Source organism: Lynx canadensis, chromosome D1, assembly GCF_007474595.2.
Source record: "Lynx canadensis isolate LIC74 chromosome D1, mLynCan4.pri.v2, whole genome shotgun sequence".
Lineage (NCBI taxonomy): Eukaryota > Metazoa > Chordata > Mammalia > Carnivora > Felidae > Lynx > Lynx canadensis.
Window position 1 is genome coordinate 97643145 of NC_044312.2, and position 8592 is coordinate 97651736.

Here is an 8592-nt window from a genome sequence, read left to right on the forward strand (position 1 = left end):
GGAAAGGCAGAGAACAGTCGGAAAAGTACAGAAAAGAAGAGACGAGGAAAGCATCTCTGGCTAGCTGAGGCCGGGCGGGCAATCTACTGCAAGGTGTATTAGCTGTGTAGAAGGCACGCGGCCTCTGGACAAGGGAGGTCAGAGGTAACAGTGGCTCAGATAAGGCAGGGATCTCTTTCTTTCCTGGGAAGTCGCTGAAATGTCCTGGAGGTTCTGCTCTGTGAATTTCTCAGTCCCTCAGCACGTGACGCATGAGGGTTTACTGGCACGTGGGCATCGCAGCCGGCGGGAAGGGACGCAGGGGAGGGGAGTTCTGGGTCTTCCTCACACCCCGTCCTCCGGAGCCTGCTCGCCCATCACACCTGTTGCGAGGCGGGCTGGGCAGTACAGTTGGATTCTGAGCAGCCATCGGCCCAGCCGAATGTTCTGTTACTAGAGGAGCCACAAATGTCTGCCGCACACAGAGATCGGGGCGGGGGGTGCAAATAGGACTAGTGGGAAGCCTGGGGCATCCGGCTCGGAAAGCTGGTAGGCGCCAACAGTGGCCGTGGGGCAGGACCCGCAGCCCCGGCCATGCTAAGGGACTGGCTGGCTGGGGCATGTCCCCACTGCCACCCCAGGGGAGGAGTGCACATCTGTTCCTACATCTTTGCATCAGGATTCAGGGGGGAGGCATTCCAGGATCCAGCTGGTGGAGGCAAAGTCGTGAGCCCCGGTCCTCCCGCGCCACGGGGACGGAGGATTCCTCCCCACGTGTCCACCACGCATGGGATGCCGGTGCGCCCTTCTCATAGCCACCCTTTGAGATGAGAACAATGACACATCCCATAGGACGTGAAGGGTAACATTCACTGGCCCCGCTGCCGGACTTCTGTGAGCGAGGCATTGCTCTAAGTGCTTTCCAACGATCCACCCTTTTAATTTGTCTTGGCCCCAGAACACCCATCTAGGGCAGGCACCTCCGTACCCCTCCCTTACAGCGACACTGGGAGGCAAGGAAGGTGCTCCCGTCTGGGCAGCTGCTAAGTAGCGGCAAAGCTGGGATCGCAACCCGGGCAGTCTGGCTCCAAATCCGCGCTGGTGACCCTTGGGCTGCGCGGTCCGCGCGAGGGAGGAGCAGCGGGGAAAGGCGTGGGGCTGCGCGTTCCGGGATGAGACTCACCCCACCCCGCCCCCCACCCCCGCAGGTTTTCCAAACAATATTCAGGAGAAGATGCTGGATTCGTCTTTCGTAAATGTGCGGTGTTGCTGCTGTTCTCCGGATCGAGCCAATTTCACGGCAGGGTGAGTGAGGGACGGGTTCCGAGGCGGCACTTGCAAGAAGTGGGGGCGGGGGTGGGGCGGGGAGGGAGAGCATCCCAGCGCCCGCTCCCCCTGGGAATTAGCCGAAGCGTAGGGGGAACCCCGGAACTGCATCAGGTCTCCGAACAAAGGACGGAAAGACCACCTCATTTAGGCCCGCTGAGCCACCCAAACTCTAGAGCAGCAAGCGAGCGGCTCGGCTTCCTGCCCGGCTGCGCACACAGCCACCTGCCGCCGCTTCTATGTCAGCTGCTGCCTGGGAACCGGATTTACAGATTTGAATTTCACCTGACCCCGTCCTGACCCCATGTTCCGACAGGTGCTCCAAGCAGGCTGCAGCCACGGAGCAGAAAGCCGAGAGAGAGAAAACAGCTGCGAGAGCCTTCCGTGTGCCATCTGTCCCCAGATTCACCCCGAGCATCCCAGGACGTACCCTAGGCTGCTGGGCCCTGCGCCTCCCGAGCGTAACCTCGAGAGTAAGTGGGAAAACCCTTGGGGAGCCCAATGGGGAGACATTGCTGGAACCCACTCTAAGCACCCTGCACCCCAGGCCATGGCGGATTGACGCACTGGAACGGTGAGTCAGAGGTCCCCAGGGGCCTGCCGTCACACACACACACACACACACACACACACACACCCGCATCAAGAAGGCCCAAAGTTGCCACTTGACTGAGTCACCGGGGCTGAGGGGGGCCTCCTCTTCTGCAAGCAGCAAGAGATTCATCCTCTCAAAACCCAAAGGCCAAGAGAGTTTCGTTATTAGTAATACATGTTACTCATTATCGTCATTATCGTTACTGTTAGTCGGCCGTCATTGCTTAGTATTTCCAGAACCAAAAACTATATTAGGCACTTGACATTTGCTACCTTTGACCCTCCCCCGGTGCCTGGGGTGGGGACCCCGCACCCATCCTGCAGATGGAGAAATGGAGGGCCGGGAAGATGAACCGATGGCCCTGCCTGTCACAAAAGGGAGACTTCTGCCCCGTGCTGGACAGAGAGCAACTCCAACGGGAATACGTAGCAGCCTGAGGTCCCCTTACCTTGGTCTCCAGAAGGCACGCTGGGGGGTGGGGTTCTCACTGGGTCCGGGGACCGATTCCCAGCAGCCTGGTGCCCCCGGGGGACTCCCTGCCCGCTGCTCGGCTGCAGGGGTGCACCTGAGAAGCCGTTTTTGTACTGTGTCTTTATTGACGTGGGTAACTGAGGGCGCAAAGAATGGGTGGCTAGCCCAGGGGAGCCAGCTCACTTCGGGACAGGGACCCATGTTTTCTTTCATAAAAATACGAGCCGTGAGACAAAGTCTCTGGTTAACAAGGGGTGCGATCTGGGTCTGTAGGGGCCTGTGGAATCGGAGCCGGTCTGGACACCACATAACGTAAAATTAGCGACGTTCTCTGGTGCGCCCCCTCTCCCCGCAGACCAGCAGACTCCTGCTGGCGTGCCTTGGACCAAAATTGCAGGGAGGAAAGAAGCCACAAGGACACAGAGTAAGTAAGTAGACAGAAGAAGGAGAAGGAGAAGGGAAGGAGGAGGAGGAGGAGGTGGAGGAGGGGGAGGAGGAGGGGGAGGAGAAGGAGGAGCTGAGTCCCAGCCAGAGGAAGAGCCTGTTCCCCCATTCCCTCGAAGCTAGGCTGGCCTCGAGATAACAGAATCTGGCTGGAGTGAGCTGCGCGCGTGAGTTTAGGAGCCCGGGCCTTGAGAGGCCTTTCAGCTTCTGCCTCTGCCCTCCTGGGACTCTGTCCGGAGCCCACCACGTACAGAAGCCCGGGCTGGCCTCCTGGAGGATTAGAGACCACGCAGAGGGCGCGGCACCCAGCCCACGGCCAGCACCACCGCCGGCCGCATGAGTGAGCGCCCAGGCCCTTCACACCCCGCCGATCTCGCAGCCAACGACAGCCACGTGTGTGAGCCCAGAAGACACAGCAGAGAAACCCTCCAGACGATCATGGGATATCCCAGATCATTGTTTTAAATCACTAAATGGCGGCAAGGTTTTTTACGTGGATAGACTGATAGTTACAGACATCAGCACTGGTGTCTGGGCGGTTTTCCGTAATCCGGAGCTAATTCGTGGGCGCTGGCGGCTGGAAGGACAGTGACGGGATGGTCACTGGGAATTGGCCCAACTTGGAGGCTGGAGAAAGGGGACCTGTTGTATTGTGGCAGAACAATTCCAAGACTATCACCTACAGATACTTGGAAGATAGGAAATGTACCAAATGACCCTAGCTGGCTGACCCGGGAGCTTGCCAGGCAGAATGTGGAGACAGCCAGCGGACTTCCTTTGCCGTGTGCAATAGGTAGAAAAAAGAAACGAGCTTAAAAGAGCTCCGTTCGGGGGCGCCTGGATGGCTCGGTCGGTTAAGCGTCCGACTTCGGCTCAGGTCACGATCTCACGGTCCGTGAGTTCGAGCCCCGCGTCGGGCTCTGTGCTGACCGCTCGGAGCCTGGAGCCTGTTTCCGATTCTGTGTCTCCCTCTCTCTCTGCCCCTCCCCCATTCATGCTCTGTCTCTCTCTGTCCCAAAAATAAATAAACGTTAAAAAAAAAAAAAATTTTAGAAAAAAAAAAAAAAAGCTCCGTTCGGTTGGCAAGCAGAATTTGGAGGTAATAGGAAACCAGCAAGAACACACTGAGTTGAAAAAGAAAACCGTTTCTTATCCCGAGTCTGTCCTGGCAAAGGATTCTCAGAGTACAAAATGGCCTCAGGGTAAACATAAAAGCAATTTATGTGGCCGTAAGACCCTTTATTAAGACCTCAAAATGATTTAAGGCAGTGCCTTGTAGTCTTCTCAGCTGTAGAGAAGAGTTTGTAAGAATCTTACAAGTGCTGAACAATGGCACACCCAAGGTAGAGAGAGATCTGTCTCAAAAAAACCCAAAAAGATGTGGCTTTCAGGGCCTTGAGCATCCTCAGATATGATTCATAAGAAGCCCATAACATTTGAGAGAATTGTATTAACCAGACCACCACGAGTTTGGACTAAAAGGGACTGAAACAGTTCAAAATGAAAAGAGCCCTCTGAATTTTACAAATGGGAAGCAGGGCAAGAAAGCTACTCTGTGCAAGTATTTCTTCTGGAAAAGGAGAATCTCCCAGACAGCAGAGCCCAGAGCCCAAAGGGCAGAGCCAAGAGTGTAAGGGACCCATGGGCTCAGGGCCACCTCCAGGGGCAGAGTCAGGCCCGAATCAAGGAGTGTCTTCCATCCCCAGAGCAGAGAAAGTTGATCACAAGCACCTGCAGGGGCCAGGGTGGCTCAGTCGGTTGAGCATCTGACTTCGGCTCAGGTCATGATCTCACAGCTTGTGGGTTTGAGCCCCACGTCAGGCTCTGTGCTGACAGCTCAGAGCCTGGAGTCTGCTTCTGATTCTGTCTCTCTCTCTCACTCTGCCCCTCCCCAACTCATGCCCCATCTCTCAAAAATAAATAAATGTTTAAAAAAACTAAACAAAACAAAACAAAAAACAGCTTTCAGAATTGTGATGGACCAGCGATCGTCACGCATCTACTGGGCCTCTCTTTTAAAAATGAAATCGTCGGGGTGCCTGGCTGGCTCAGTCGGTTGGGCGTCCGACTTTGGCTCAGGTCACGATCTCTTGGTCCGTGAGTTTGAGCCTTGCATCGGGCTCTGTGCTGATGGCTCAGAGCCTGGAGCCTGCTTCGGATTCTGTGTCTCCCACTCTTTCTGCCCCGCCCCCACTCATGCTCTGTCTCTCTCTCTCTCTCTCACTCTCAAAAATGAATAAATGTTAAAATTTTTTTTTTTTTTTTAATGAAATCATCCATATTGTCTTGCTATTTCATACCGGGTGTCTGAGGTTAGATAAGCTGCCCGGACTGAAGAGCACCAAGGCTCCAGATGCTGAACCTGATGCTACACATAACTTGCTGAAGAAGGAACGTGAACAATCTGTGACCGGGAGGCAGACGTGGGCGTTCTTTAAAGGCTGCAAATTCCTCCCATGCCAGTGTGCCCACCCCTCTCCACGACCGCGCTGTCTCCCAGCCGGGGGTAGAGACGGTTTCTCCATCCACCTGCATCTAAGCCGACCTTGTGACTTGCTTCGGCCAACAGAATCTAGCAGAAGGGCAGTTAGATGAGTCTCAGAGCCCGGGTCTCGAGAGGCCTGCGAGCCTCCGTCTGTGCCCTCTTGGGGCTGTGCCCTTGAGCCTGCCATGCCGTGAAGAAGTCTGGGCTGAAAGACTGCGTGGAGAGAGGAGGACCCAGCGACACAGCCGTCCCAGCTGGGCCCAGGCCCCAGCTGACCTTCTACTGAACACAGACCCAGCCAGCAGTGGTACTCCCCCGTCAATTACAGAATCGGGGGAAAAATAAATCGTCGTTCTAAGCTACCAAGACTTGGTGTGGTTTGTTACGCAGCAGAGCCTGACTAAAACAATCGCCTCAGTGCTCTGACAGCCCGCGGTGGTCCAGCCAGGAGGGGGATCTCAGGAACCGGGCTCGCCGAAGGTCGGGAGCCTGGGGCTCGCTCATCGCTCCTGGTCTAACGTAAAAAAAGAGAGAGAGAAACACCAATTCTGGGTTTTCCAGTGGGAACCAGACATTTTTTTTTTTTTTTCCAATGAAGCGATTCGGTAGCGTTTTGCTGATACCCAGCCCTCTGAGACGGTGGAGGCCAGTTCCAAAAGTAATCATGCACCTTGCCAAACGGCAACAGCTGAATTTCCTGTCAGTCTGGGTTTCTGTGATGAAAATTAATTCATTTAATAGAGAAGACTGGCAGAGAAGGGGGAAACTGGGCATTCTAGGCAGAGAAAAAGCTTTCAGCCAAAGCTCAGAGATGTGGGGTCGGTGAGATTTGCACGTAGATGGAAGTAAACAGGCTCCCGATTAACAAGGCGCTTAGGCCAGGGCTTCCTAACCTTCGCGGTGCATCAGAATCACTTAGATGGTTTGTTGAAAACCCGGACTGCTCAGAGTTTTTGACTGAGCAGGTCTCGGTGGTGGGAGAAGGGCAAGAATTTGCTCTTCTGACAAGTTCCTACGTGATCCTGCTGATGCTGGTCAAGCGGGTACCACCCTTTGAGAACCATTGGCCCCCTAAACAAAAGGGGGAGGAGGTGGGTGGGTATGGTGACTGAAGGATGGCCTCAATGATGCCATCAGGAACCCAGAATCCCAATCTGGCTTCTTGGACATCCTTAACTTATGGGTTTGCATTGCTGGGTGTGAGGTCTCCTGGGCACAAGATGGCTGCTGCAGCTCCAGAACTCAAGTCTGCATTTCAAGAAGGAAGAGAGTAGAGGCTGCTCTGTGAACTAGTGGAGTCTGAACCCTTTCCCAGGAATTCAAAGCCTTCCTTGAAAGGCCAGTCCTCTTCCCACTACTCCTTGCCCCAACTCCCCCCACACGGTTGTCAGATGCATCCCTAGTTATAAGAGAGGTAGGCGATGCAGCGTGTAGCTTACTCACTTCTATAGCAGAGGCACGCATGGGAAAGGGGCTGGGAAATGAAGCCACGGTGTTCGTCGTAGATGTGAAGGTGACCCAAAAGGCTGGAGGCCAGTCCTTGCCAGAATCAAGTGGGGGACGTACCGGGCCCCCACTAAATGCTGATGTCTGAATGCATGCTGGGAGGGGGTGCGGGAAGAACAGCAGAATCGGACCTCTTCTGCCTCCTGAAGGTTGGATGATCTTGAACAAGTCGTTCTACCTCTCTGAATCTCAGTTTCTCTTTCTGTGACAAAATCCAACTGGGGCCTTTGACCCCGAGCAGTGGGATGGAATCAGGGGTGTGCGACCCTAGGGGCGCCTGGGTGGCTCAGTCGGTTAAGCGTCGGGCTCTTGATTTCCGCTCAGGTCATGATCTCACGGTTCGTGGGTTCGAGCCCCAGGGCTGACAGCTATGGAGCCAGCTTGGGGTTCTCTGTCTCCCTCTCTCTCTGCCCCTCCCCTGCTCATGCTCTCTCTCTCTCTCTCTCTCTCTCAAAATAAATAAAAAACTTGAAAAAATAAAAGGAGTGTGCAACTCTAACAATAGCCCCCAATGCCGGAGGACTTGCTGTGGCCTGGGCTCTATGCTAAACCCTGTGCGTTCCTTTCTCCTTTCCTCCCCACAGTAGAATTCCCATTCTTCAGATGTGACAACCGGGGACAGGATGAGGCTTTTCACACCACGAGCTGCTAAGCAGAGAGCAAGGTCTGTGGGGCTCCAAGCGTGCACCCTTAAGCCCTTGTCTAGGTCACTTTTGCAGAAAAACGAACCAATCCAGAGCCTCCAACAGCACAAGCTCAGTGGACGCCCTCGCCCGTCCTGCCCTCACTGGGTTAGTGACTCAGGACAAGCCAGGCTCACCCGGGCTGTCCCCACCCCTCGGCTGGAGGTGGCCTGCAGGAGCCAGGCAGGGCCAGCCTCCCCCACCCCCCCACCCCGCCCCCGGACTGCTGCCCCCAGCAGGAGTGGAGTCCTGCCTGGCCGCCTGGCTTCCAATTAGTCCCGGTCTCCCGCCCCGGTGGGAGTCAGAAAGCAGGCGGGGCCCGGCGGGGAGCAGGCAGTTAGAGGGTAATTAGAGGTGGATATGGAACCGCTCCCTTAATGAGGAGGTCGCTCTGGGCAAGGGACACTTAGCAGGAGTGTCACTCCAGGCACCTGCTTCCCACCGGCATCTTGCCCTGGGCACGATGAGGAAGGAGGAAGCAACCGACACTCTTTGTGGCTCCGGCCCCGCGTGGCCTCAACTGCGTAGATGAGGATACTGGGACTCAGAGCCAGAATAACCTCCCCGGGGGTACACAGCCAGGAAGTGGCAGAGAAGGAAGTCGAAAGGCCGGAGTCCCCGGTCTGTGCTCTTTCCCCTCCAGCGCACCAGCGACCCCCTGCCCTTCGTCCGCTCACGTCTTCTGATGCTACAGATCTGATGGGTACGGCTGGTCGACACCGAGGAGGGACATCGGACTTACTTGCCAACTGCTGTGCCGGGGCTGTGGAATGAAAGGCTTTCCACTTGAGTAACCGACGTTAGCAGCTGATGCATCACGGCAGAACCCTAGCCACTACTGGCTCTGCCTTCAGGGCGGTGGCGTTCCCTTCCGAGGCCGCAGGGGGTGTAGCCAGAGAGGCTGCTCGGGCCCTCCCCCTGCACACACACCCTTCACTGCACCCCAGAGCTGGCACCCAGAGCCCCGAGATGGGTGACTCACACCTTCTCCCAAGAGCAGGCAACAGACTTCCCAGAAAGGAGAAGCCGGCTCAGGGAAGCCCCCATCTGGCTGAGGCAATCTGTCCGTCTGGAAGAGGGTAGGGTACGCGAAACACTACAGC

The 8592-nt window shown here is 55.9% G+C and overlaps 1 long non-coding RNA gene across 1 annotated transcript; it reads left to right on the forward strand.

Moving 5' to 3' along the window:
- The first annotated feature begins 1189 nt into the window (after nt 1-1189).
- On the forward strand, nt 1190-3670 carry LOC116738348. The gene is made up of 3 exons (XR_004344207.1): nt 1190-1284; nt 1622-2799; nt 2935-3670. It is a non-coding gene; the product is annotated as an uncharacterized LOC116738348 (long non-coding RNA).
- Nucleotides 3671-8592: the final 4922 nt, after the last annotated feature.